At 37.5% G+C, this 12,197-nt stretch overlaps 1 protein-coding gene across 2 annotated transcripts in view; it reads left to right on the top strand.

Moving 5' to 3' along the window:
• The first annotated feature begins 8,941 nt into the window (after positions 1 to 8,941).
• LOC115261348 (atrial natriuretic peptide receptor 3) overlaps positions 8,942 to 12,197 on the top strand; it is a 147,193-nt gene continuing 143,937 nt past the window's right edge. For both annotated transcript variants that reach the window (XM_062856044.1, XM_029862822.2), the window contains exon 1: positions 8,942 to 9,488. The gene's annotated coding sequence lies outside the window, so the exon portion shown is untranslated. The remainder of the gene's footprint in view (positions 9,489 to 12,197) is intronic.

Raw genomic sequence — 12,197 nt, 5'->3', positions numbered from 1 at the left:
AGATCTGTGTAAAGCATCATCAAATGTAATCAAAACGTTAATATTTTATCAACAATTCAACACTTTGTAACTTGTTTACAAATATACATTGACTTACATTCAGTTGACAAATGAGTATCGAGCTGCTGACTATGAATATGCAGGCAAGTGAATGACAATTGTCGCCCGGTGAACTTCAGCGCGTCTGCTCGAACATTTTGCGCACTGCTCCATACAAGTTTCGAAAATTTTGTATGAACAAAAGTCTACGAGGGTGGAGGGGAGGGAGGCGTCTAAGATGGCCAAAAATGAGTTAACGTAGTTCATTAATAGGCCCTTTTTTATTTTTGTGTATTTTAACTTAAGCCAATTCTATACTTTGGAAAGGCTCTTTTTAGAAGAAAATCATGAATAACTTTTTGAAGTGAGGAAATAGAATAAAAAAAGACACTACACCGTCTTCAGCCAGAGGCTGCACAGACTGAGCATTACAGCATTACGAGACAACGGACAACACACATAACACCTAGTGGCCCAATGGAGAATTTTCCGTTTGACGAAAAAAGTTTTCCCTGACTGGAGCGGGAATGGAACCCGCACTCCGAGGCCTACGAAACGCCCAGACGACTGACGCCGCTATCCGCACGGCCACGAAGCCCCAGTGTCTGCCCAGTGGAAAAAAAAATGTTGATTGAATGCCCTAGAACGGCTCGCACCAAAGTTTTTGCGATAAATCAATAAATAAAAAAAATATCGAAAGAATACTTTTTTTCAGTTGTCACCCTATTTTTTTTCAAAAATAATATCTATAATTAGAGATAGCAATTTCTTCAGCAAAGTTGTTAAGAATTAAGTGCTTCTCAACTTTGTAGAACATTCAATTGCTCTATATGGAAACAATGAAATGTTGACATTGTGATGGTTCAAATAGTTTGGACTACCCTAGTTTCACATGGTTGGAAAAAATGTTTAAAAATATTAAGAAACGTTTTCGACGACGGCATTCAGCTAGATGGGTCGATCAGTTGGAGGACGATCTGCGGACCCTACGCAAAGTGCGGAACTGGAGACAAACAGCCATGGACCGAGTGGAATGGAGGCGACTACTATGTACAGCAGAGGCCACCCCTGCCTTAGCCTGATCGGTAAGTAAGTAATGCTGTCATGACAAAATCAAAGCTAATTATTCAAGGATTTCAAATTCCAGCGCCCAATATACGATACGCCCCTAAGGAAATAACTATATAAAAAATTTAGCCTGATTTGGATGATTTTTCTTAATCAGGACGATAACTCTTTAGAGTAGAATTTATTCGATTTGTTGAGAAATACATTTTTTGGTCGGAGTGCTTTCTGAAATGTTTGTTGGAATTCCTCGAGAAATTCCTTGATTATTTTCTCTACACCTCGTGCTTTTTTTACGTCCATGCTTGGCTAAGCGACATAAAATTTTACCGCCAAGACAAAGAGCAAACTCAATATTTTCATATTTTTCAAACCATCTCCGTGATTAAGAGAAGTGTACAAAAATATAAAAATATTTTGATTATAATTCTGGCCGTAGAATTTTATTTCGCTAAGCCAATAGTGGACGTAAAATAAGGTTTGGGTGTATAAATTTCTCAAGGGTTCTTTTCGGGAATTCCCCCAGGGGATTATCTCAGGCTTGGCTTGGCGATTATGATGTATTTGGTCGCAATAGTAAGGGTAATGCACATACGTCAACGATCGTTCAATATTAAACCCGTCACCGAACTGATCTTTAACTTAACCTTAAAACCCGTCTTTCCCTCGAAAGTTATCGCGCACTTCTGATTTTGCATTTAATACTCCCCATCTCCCTACTGAGAAAACCGACTGACTCACGAAAATAGCCGCGCGTTTCTCACAGTATTGAACTTAGAGTATACGGTGAATATACTTTCAAGCTTAGATAGCTTTTTTCGAATTAAGTATTTTACTAAGAGTAGCCCCATGTGTTACCTGTGATCGACAACCATTGAAGTAATTAAGCCAATTATTTTTAATACCCTCAATGGTTGTTATGAACTGCAATTATTTTCTTCCAACATTTTTATTGCTTCAATATTAGGCCAGCACCAGAGCTACAAGATTAATATGAAAATATTACCAGACTCCAGAAGTCCTCATGAAAACGCATTGGTGAAATTATTTGTGTGAATTTACTTCTGGTAAACCTTGAAGAATTACTTCAATACTTTTTATGTAGTTTCATAAAATACATTTGAAAATTTCTGTGGAGGAATATCTCGAAGAATTACTGGAGGAATCCCTGGAGATATTTCCGAAAGAACCGCAGAAGGAATTCCAAAAAGAAACCTTCTAGACATATCTCGATAACCCCTGACTATCCCTGGGATTCCTGGAGGACCCTTGGAAGAATTTCCGCATGTTGGCCAGCGCGCCTCTATGATATTGCTGTTTTTTAGGCGTCGATGTAGTATACCCCTCGTCGATAGATACAACGAAAGCGGAATGATTCGGAGTGACGGATCCCACTCTGTCACAACGATGAGTTTGTATCGTTCACGTAGGAACAATAGATAGGAAGATAAACAGATCGATGAAGTGCAGATCATGTTATTTACAGCGTGCAAATACTTGAATTTAATAGTTTAAATTGTTAAATAGTTGCTAAATAGCTGTTACCCAAAGGTAGTACGATGCAGTTATCATTCATCTTAAACCTAATAGTAATTAACCCATATCCGCCCAGCGTCCTATTTATAGGACAGATGTCCCGAACGCCCAGCGTCCTATAAATATGACAGTCTTTTTAATGTGAATATTTCCAAAATTATGCGAAGTTTTAGAATATTTTCTTCGGAGAAGATGTTCTCCACACCCATACCTTGCTCATAGTGGATAATATAGTTTGTGACTGGTTCACTAGGTGGCGTAAACGATGCTGCAAAGAATTGGCAGAGTTGTTATTCAATCTATACAAAAGTCGATGTATGTATGATGTATGATTGTATGTTTATATGCTTGTTTGTTTATATGTTTGTATGTTTGTCTATTTGTATGTTTATATGTATGTACGTATGTATATATGTATGTCAGAACATAGGCATAACTCTGAAATGCATCAAGAAATTTCAATCAAATTTGGTATACACATTCCTTAGGGTGTGGAAGTGGTAGCAGGGGCATTGAAATTCAAGATGGCGGCTTAGGTTCCAAGATGGCGGTCAAAACTCCAGAATATATGGTTTTTGGCGTCAACGCTGATGCGGATACTATGCAATATGGGTATCTATCGATCGGGCTTCACAAGTAGAACTAAAAAATGAATATCCGACGCCATTTTGAAATCCAAGATGGCGAACCATATCCAAGATGGCGGCCATGGAATGGTAGTTTGATCTATAATACCATGCAATATGGGTATCTATCGATCGGGCATGATAAATAGAAAGCAAAAATCGATATTTAAAGCCATTTTGAAACCCAAGATGGCGAACTATATCGAAGATGGTGGTCACGGAATGGTAATTTGAGCTATAATACCATGCAATATGGGTATCTATCGAGCGGGCTTCATGAGTAGAAGTCAAAAATCGACATTTGACCCTATTTCGTAGTCCAAGATGGGTATCCATGGATCGGGCTTCTTGAGTAGAAGTCAAAAACCGATATTTGACCCTGATTAGAAATCCAAGATGGCGGACCATATCCAAGATGGCGGCCATGGAATGGTAGTTTGATCTATAATACCATGCAATATGGGTATCTATCGATCGGGCATGATAAATAGAAAGCAAAAATCGATATTTAAAGCCATTTTGAAACCCAAGATGGCGGACTATATTCATGATGGCGGCCACAGAATGGTAGTTTCAGCTATAATACCATGCAATATGGGTATCTATCGATCGGGCTTTATAAGAAAAAGAGTAGAGGTTCATGATAGCTGGTAGGGTACCGGGTAGCATCAACTGTGGAGCAGACGGTCGGGTGGAGGGTATGGGTGAAGGATGAGTACAGAGAATGGAGTCGATGGTTAGGGTAGAGGATAGGGTAGACAGTAGGGAAGAGGGTAGGATAGAGAGTAGGGTTGAGGGTAGGAAAAATGTTAGGGTAGAGAGTAGGGTAGACGGTACGATTAAGCACAATGTAGACTAGAGGGTACGGTAAATGATTGGGCAGTGGTTATGGTAAAGGATAGTTCAGAGGGTAGGTCAGATGGTAGGGTTGAAGGTTATGATAGAGCGTAAGATAGAGGGTTAGAATAGAGGGTTGGAATAGAGGGCAAAGAAGACAGCAAGGCAAAGGCTACAAAGTAGGGTGAAGAATTGAGATGAGATTAGATGAGCTGAGGTTCTTTTTTGAGATACCTTTAGGAATTCTTTCCAGGGTTTCTTAAGGCATTCCTTTCGAGAATCTTCCCAGGTTTATTCCCGGGATTCCTTCAGATATTGCTTCCAAGATTGTTGTACGGATTGCACCGGAGTTCTCTTCAGGGACTTTTACAGGGGTTGCTTTGGAAAATCCTGAAAGGATTCTCTTAGTTATCTAGAGACGAACCAGCCAAGGGCTGAAGTCTCTTTAATATAGACAAATCAATCAATCTCTTAGTTATTTTTTTCTGCATTCCTTCAAGGATTTGTGCTGGAATTCCTTCAAAGACTGCTTCCAGGATTCCTGATGATATTCGAAAAAAATTTGAAAAATATATGTTTCTCCCGAGATTTTTTTTCAGGCAATCCTAGATCATAGAGACATCTTCTATGGTTCTTGCAGGGATGCCTGCTTAGCTTCTGGCCGGCATTTTTGTCATGATGTCTCCAAGGATTCCATCAGGTATTCTTTACGAGATTCCTTCAGGAATAACTTCAGGGATTTCAGCCAGAATTGCATTAGAAAATCCTGACAGGAATCTTTCAGAAATTTTAACCAGTATTCTTTCACGGATTTCTTCTGGAATTAGTTCACAGATTCATTTTAGTATACTTTCATTGTGTTTTGTTGAAACATATTCAAAGAATCCTAATGGAATTGTTTCCACGAGCCGAGATCCTCGCTCGGTATTTATACAGCAATTGCTCCCGATATTTCTTCTGTGATTATTTCAGGAATTCCTACCAAACTTTCCGCTGAGATTCCCTCAGAAGTCTACCAGATATACCTCTCAGAATTCTTTCTGTAAATCCTCCCAGGATTCCTTCGGGGGATTTCTACCGGGAATGTTCTTCCCCCAGCGTTATGTTTTTCAGACTTATGTACGTAATTCTAAATTGTAATTGGTAGATCCAATGAAATTGAATTTTTGGGCATTTTCATGTAGCCGAAAGACACATTATCTTTTCGATGTTACTTTGATAGTGCCCAGAATAACACCATAAAACACACACATTGTTCACGAATAAAAAATAATGGAATAGTACAAACATAAATGAAGAATCCGTGTACAGTATATCTGGTTGAAATTTTATATCAAAACATGGAATGAAGACGAACCTGGGCGTGTTTGTGGAATACCTGTAAGTACGAGACACCGAATACGACCTTATAGTTAAGGTCGAAATACGTATCTGTCAAAGAATACAAATTAAAAGGAACAGTACTTAACACGATTTTCTTTTTAAAACATGCAAAATTTCTAAAAGGTTTTCGTATGGTGATAACGTTAAGAGAGTTTGTAGGGTGCTGAAGGAAAAACTCAATTACTTTATTAGAAATCATTATCTGTGTAAAATCTAACTTCTACAGTATTTTAACGTTTGGTTATGCTGCGCATAGTGAGCTCTCTTTATTTGATTTGTTAATAAAAATGAGAAATGATGAATACTGCAGACGAAACTACATGAAATTACAAGAACCATACATTGCACACTTTTAGGCGTTTTTCGGGTTATAAGTCTGCCCCAATTTATAAGTCTTTTTTCTACTCTTTTTGAGTGGTTATTATCTTTCTCACTTGTTTAGAGCTGTAATGTATCTATACGGATCAGAATATATCGATAGCGTAGAAGTTATGCTGAAATAGAACTCGAGAAAATTATCAGATATTGAGGACCTACAATGAAGAATTTTTTTGGAACTACACCATAGACTTCCATTTTTTTCGTCAAATTATGCTTATTTTATTGGAACTTGACCTTTGATAACAAATTTGTTTGAAGATTTAAATTGTGAGACACCGTGGGCGTTAACGGGTTAATGCGTTGTGCAGTTTGGCAGGAACATTTCAAGCACTCTATATCGTCTACTTAACCTAAATTTGATGGAACCTATGAACTTATGCGGTAAAAAAGCTTATGAATGAAAACACATGCAAATACTTAAATCTATCCTAAATTATGGTACGGATAAGTAGTACGGCCTGGGCCATGATTAGACATACAGATCACCAACAGCTAAGCATAATTAGGCAACGACTTGAACTCCGACTTACATTAAACTTGATCACAGAATTGATTGACACTGGACATAAAAACCCCCAAAACCTGGACTAAACGTAAGTTAGCACGAACCGTAGACTGTTTGCCTGTAAACTCGGGCTGTTGTTAATATTGTAACCGTTGAACAAATAATTTGAATTACAGGAAAATAATAAGCCTCCACCAGTCAACCCCATAGCCGTCACATTATTTCGGGATTGTGATTTTGGAAAAAAGTTCCCTTGTTGGCAATTTTCAATCGCTGAAATTCTGAAAATTAAAAAAAAATCCGTAGATTTTTTTTATGTAATTTCTTACTGATATCCAAGAAAAATCCTCAAGCTACTGAAGGAGTCTTAAGTGATATTTCTGAAGGAACTCCTAAGTAAGTTTTAGATGGAGTCCAAATAATCTATCTATATGAATAAGAAAATAATGGTGTTTGTATGTCATGAATAGGCTCGGGAACGGGCCAACGGATCTACACCATTATTTCAGTGTTCCATTCGTGCAGGGCTCCGACGTGTTCGTACGAAAAAATAATTGGGAAAATCGACCGGGAACGCACCAAAAACGAGTAATTTTGAAAATCAATTTTACGGGGCATTTTTCTACTGAGCTGCATGTCAAAAACACAATAGGCAGGCAGAACGACGTTTGCCGGAACAGCTAGTAAGTAATACATAGATTTTGAAAGAGTTTTTTTTTTAATAAATTGTCTATTTAATTCTTGCAGATATCTCTGGCTTTATTCTTAAACAAATCCCTAGAGGATTATATGAAAGAATCCTAAGGAATTTTCTGAAAGAATGTCTATAGAAATACTTAAACTTTTGTAAAGGTTCCCAGAAAAGCCCATGAGAAATTTCCAAAGGAATTCACGTAAAACTTTCTAGGAATTGTTTCTGAAGAAATTTCTGAATTTCTTAAGGAATCCGAGTAAAAATTCCGGAAGTTATCCTTTTAAGTAATCCAGGAGGAATTAAAAAAGACAAGGACACGTTTCATGCTTCCAGTGAGCTTTTTCGATCTTTGAAGAAACCACGACACTAGACAACGCACTAGCATGCAATGCCTGGTGATACATCCGAAAACTTTTCCTGATAGCTGCGGTGGGAATCCGCGCTCCTTAGCACGATGCGATTAAGAGCTTGGTGACACTAGCCGCACGACCACGGCGTTGCACAAATTTCTGGTGAAATACATGGAGGAATATCCGGAGGAACTCATGAAGGAATCTCTGTACGAATTTCTGTAGAAATTACTGAAAGAATACCTACTGGAATCAATTTAAAAAATCAATAAAGAACTTCAGGAGAATTTACTCCATGAGGAAATGTATAGAAGCAACCCAGAAAAAAATTTCAAAGCAATCGATCGAGGAATTACTGAAACAACGCTGGGATTTCTTTGTTAATAGAATTCTTGGAGTTATTTCTGAAGGGGGATAGCCCATAAACTACGCCACGCTTTGAAAAGGGAGGGGTTCTGAAAAGTGTGAAAACCCAAACTTAAATTTCAGAGGATGTCCCATACAAAAAGTGTGCCATAGGGAGGAGGGGTTAAAAAATGGACGTTTTTTTGTGTGGCTTCATTTATGGAATTTATAAGTAATCATTGGAGCCATTGCAGAAGAATTTTTATTTATTTATTTATTTATTTATGGTGTGGCGGTGCACACGTCTACCATTGTTTCAGTGTTACGATATCGTGGAGCGGGCCTGGTGTGATGGTTAGAACATTTGACTATCACGCCGAGGACCTGGGATCGAATCCCACTCCCGACAAACTCACAAAATGTGAGTTCTTCCTTCGGAAGGGAAGTAAAGCGTGGGTCCCGAGATGAACTAGCCTAGGGCTAAAAATCTCGTTAATACTGATAAAAAAAAGTGTTACGATAGACTGCGACACTTTAGAGGTGATGGAGTATTTCGTCCACATTGGATCCCTAATTACGGCAGACAACAACGTTAGCCGCGAAATACGAAGGCGCATCATCAGTGGGAGTCGGGCCAACTAAGGGCTCCACAAGAGCCTGCGGCCGGAAAAGCTTCACCCTCGCACCAAATGGTACAACGCTGATTCGAGCGTCGGGTGCTTAGGACCATCTTTGGCGGTGTGCAGCAGATGTGTAGTGGTGAAGAATGAACCACGAGCACTCTGCACTCTACGGCGAACCTGGCATTCGGAAGGGCGCAAAAGCTGGAAGGATACGATGGGCAGGGCATGTTATCGGACAACGGCCCTAAAAAGCAGGTTTTTGCAAGAGATCCGATTAATACAAGAAGGCTTTGACACCCCTTTGATTTACTCGCGTGCCGCTGTTCGATCATTTTTGCACATTTTGAGCGACTTGTCACACCCAGACCTGTGAACGAAGATATTTTGTACTTCGCGTACGCCTAATTCAGCGTATTTATGAGCCTAGAATTGGGCTCATTCTACCAAAGCAATGTTCGATCAATTGTATCGATGCACTACGATAATATCAATTCAAATTCAACTCACGCATCGCGCTTCAATTTTGCTCACCTGCGCCACCCCTCCGAACAACTGTGCGGCCGTCTGTTTGGTAGATGATTATCGTGTGTCTTTCTTTCCCGTACCAACCGACTGACGGACTGACTGACTGGCTGCTGGCTGGCTGCTCCACGTCCGTCGCGTCGTTCTTGACCATCATCGCTCGCAATCGCAACGCATCGTAGCGCGGCCGGCGTGAAAACTCCATTCAGTTCGTCGGTCGCTACGGTGGCGTTCGGAATGGATTCGTGCTTCTTTCCGTCTATCTCGTCGTAAAGGTTTTCATTGCCCCGACCGGTTGGTGTTATCAATCTTTCGGACTCGGACGTCCGACGGTACGGTGCGGTGGTGTTGTGTCTGATTTGATCCGGTGTGTAGATTTTCCGGCGCGAGTGTTTTTTTTTTTTTTTTTCGAATTTTCTTCAGTTTAAAAGGACCGGGAGGTGGGTGAATTTTTCCTCGTGATCTTCGTAATTTTCCATCATCAGAAGCAACAGAGGGGAAAGTTAAGTGATGATGCTCGTGCAAGAATGATCTGTTCTGACTACTGGGACTTAGAGAACAGAGTGTGTTTTTCGGAAAAAGGTTTGTGTTGTTGTTTTATGATCTACCTGCCCCGTAACAAAGTGAAAAGCTGTTGATCAGTTGTTTTAGTGAAGCCATTTTCCGTTTGAATTATTCAGTTGAAGACCTTCACAGTGATTGTAGTAGATTTTTCAAAGTTCTTAGATTTTATATTGCTAAATTTCGTTGATAATCTATATTCTAAATATTTAATTCGTTGTTCATCATGTGTGAACAATTGAAGATATTCAATTATCACCGAACAACATAGATTATCAAAAACAAAATATTTGTCAAGCATCTAACCCAGCTTAATGAGTTTAGACAGCTCTGATGATAAAACGTACAACTATTTATGAGGGTGACGGGTTTGGATCTCGATCGTTCTAGAATATTCTTGTAATGGATAACATAAATGCGAAACGGAAAATACGCTGATATGTTAGTACTGTAGCGTAAAAGCTCCCTTACTGGAGGTAGTATCAATAGTGGTGGTAGTGGCAATTTAGCACTATTTCGACCAAAAAGCTAGCAAATGACATTTTTAATGGATGCATAATAACTAATTAATAACATTAAGACAGTTTTGTGTATATTATTTGCCGAAAAACCTATTTTAAACAATTATTTTCCTTATTTTTTTTGCTCCTTTGCACCTATAGTGGTGGTAGTGTTCCTATGGTGGTGGGTCTCATAAGAATTCAAAGGGATGTGCCACTATAGGAACCATTGTTAAATTTTACCTCCATAATAGGAACCGCGTACCTATAGTTGGTGCAAGTGATTTATTAGCAAAAACTTAAATAAACAATGGTTTTTACATTTTTCCTAACAAATTTAAGTGAAAATCTATCGACTGACATTTTCAGTCTTTTTGTTTTGTGGTATTATCAATTTTATTAAATTATTTTACTACAAGGAGCTACTAATAGCACCACTATTGGTACATTTACCCTACCAGTTGAAACATAATTCCAGAAAGATGAAAAGATCTGCAGAACTTTTACATATCATATTATTGGTATTTATGCACCAACATTTCGAAAATACGTAACTAATTTCGGAAACAGTATCCTCCTCATTTAAAGATGTGGTTCATATTGTACCCCTCCAAGGCAATCCACCATGTGTCAGTAAAAGGATGAAATACTCCTTCTCTACATGGCGCAGATAGTCTGTGCGGGTAAAATGAAATTACAGTCCTCAGCTTTGTCACAAGATAATGGGGTTGATAGCAATTACGCGCTTCTGGAATGTAATAACCAATCTCATAGAAAAAAATGTAATGAATTTATTTGAGTTTATTTGAATTCAAGAGAATGAAATAAAAAAAACTAGGACAATTTTCTTCCAGATTTTACAGTGTATCAAACAATTGTCCGTACAGCAATTTTTTGGTCAAAATTATTTTTCATTTATATGATTATAACTTTATTATACGTCAATCAAAAATGCTGAAATTTTGACCAATTATAATACATATATTGAAGCACCATTGGTAAAATTTTGAGCAAGATCGAATAAAATTTCTGAAAGTTACAGAACTTTTAGTAAAACTTTCAAGATTTTTGAACACATTTTTAAAACATTATATCTCAATATGTACTCGATGAATTTTTTTCTATTTTTTTTTGTGTTACGTCTTATACCTAAGGCTTTCATATGCAGCCATGTTTGGGGTTTATATTCACTACAAAAAATATGAAAAATGTGCGTATGTAGTTGACGATATTTAAAAATTTATCATATTTGACACATATAATCTGCCAAACGTTTTCCACCAATAAAAGTGCATAACCTGAACGAAAAATCCATAGGACCTACTCTTCATATGTAGTTTAGTAGGTCCTGTATAAAAATATATCATTCAGGTAGTTTAAAAAAGGTGAAAACACTTGGCACTTTTATTGATTAAAATATGATAAATTTCCAAATGACACTCTGAACATATACAAATTTTTCATATTTTTTGTAGTGAATATAAAACCTTAAACGAAGCTGAATATGAAAGCCTTAGGTATAAGCTGTAACACGAAAAAAATTGAAAAAGTTTCATCGAATACATATTGAGATATAATGTTTTAAAAATGTATTCAAAAATTTTATAAGTTTTACTAAAAGTTCTATGACTTTCAGAAAACTTATTCGATCTCGATCAAAATTTTACCAATGGAGCTTTAATATATGGGTTATAATTGGTCAAAATTTCAGCGTTTTTGATTGACGCATAAAAAAGTTATAGTCATTTAAATGAAAAATAATTTTGACCAAAAAATTGCTGTACGGACAATTGTTTGATACACTGTAGTTTCAGAAAATATTATAAATGTGGTATTCTTAGATGGGGTTTTAAATGAATCTCCTTCGCATTTCTGACAAAAAAAAAACTCGTGGATGATCAGAGCTAGTGCACATGTTTTGAACAACATCTTCAGAGGAATGTTGTTTTATAAATTCAAACACAAATTATGAGAGAAATTATAAGAATATTATTGATGTCACGAAAAAGTTATCTATAACAGTCTGTAACTATCGAGAAATTGTAAATTTATTCAGAAACTCCAAATGGAAACGCGGCACAAACTTTTGACTAACATTAAAAAAAAATCTACTAATATATATAATACCAAATTGGCTTCTTTGAAATGATTTTTATGCAATTTGACGAGTAGAGGGGAGGAACGGGATAAGCTGAATTTCACAATATGTAGCTGTATCTCACTTTTCACA

The sequence above is a fragment of the Aedes albopictus genome, chromosome 3, assembly GCF_035046485.1.
Source record: "Aedes albopictus strain Foshan chromosome 3, AalbF5, whole genome shotgun sequence".
Lineage (NCBI taxonomy): Eukaryota > Metazoa > Arthropoda > Insecta > Diptera > Culicidae > Aedes > Aedes albopictus.
This window is presented reverse-complemented; position numbering and strand designations above follow the sequence as displayed.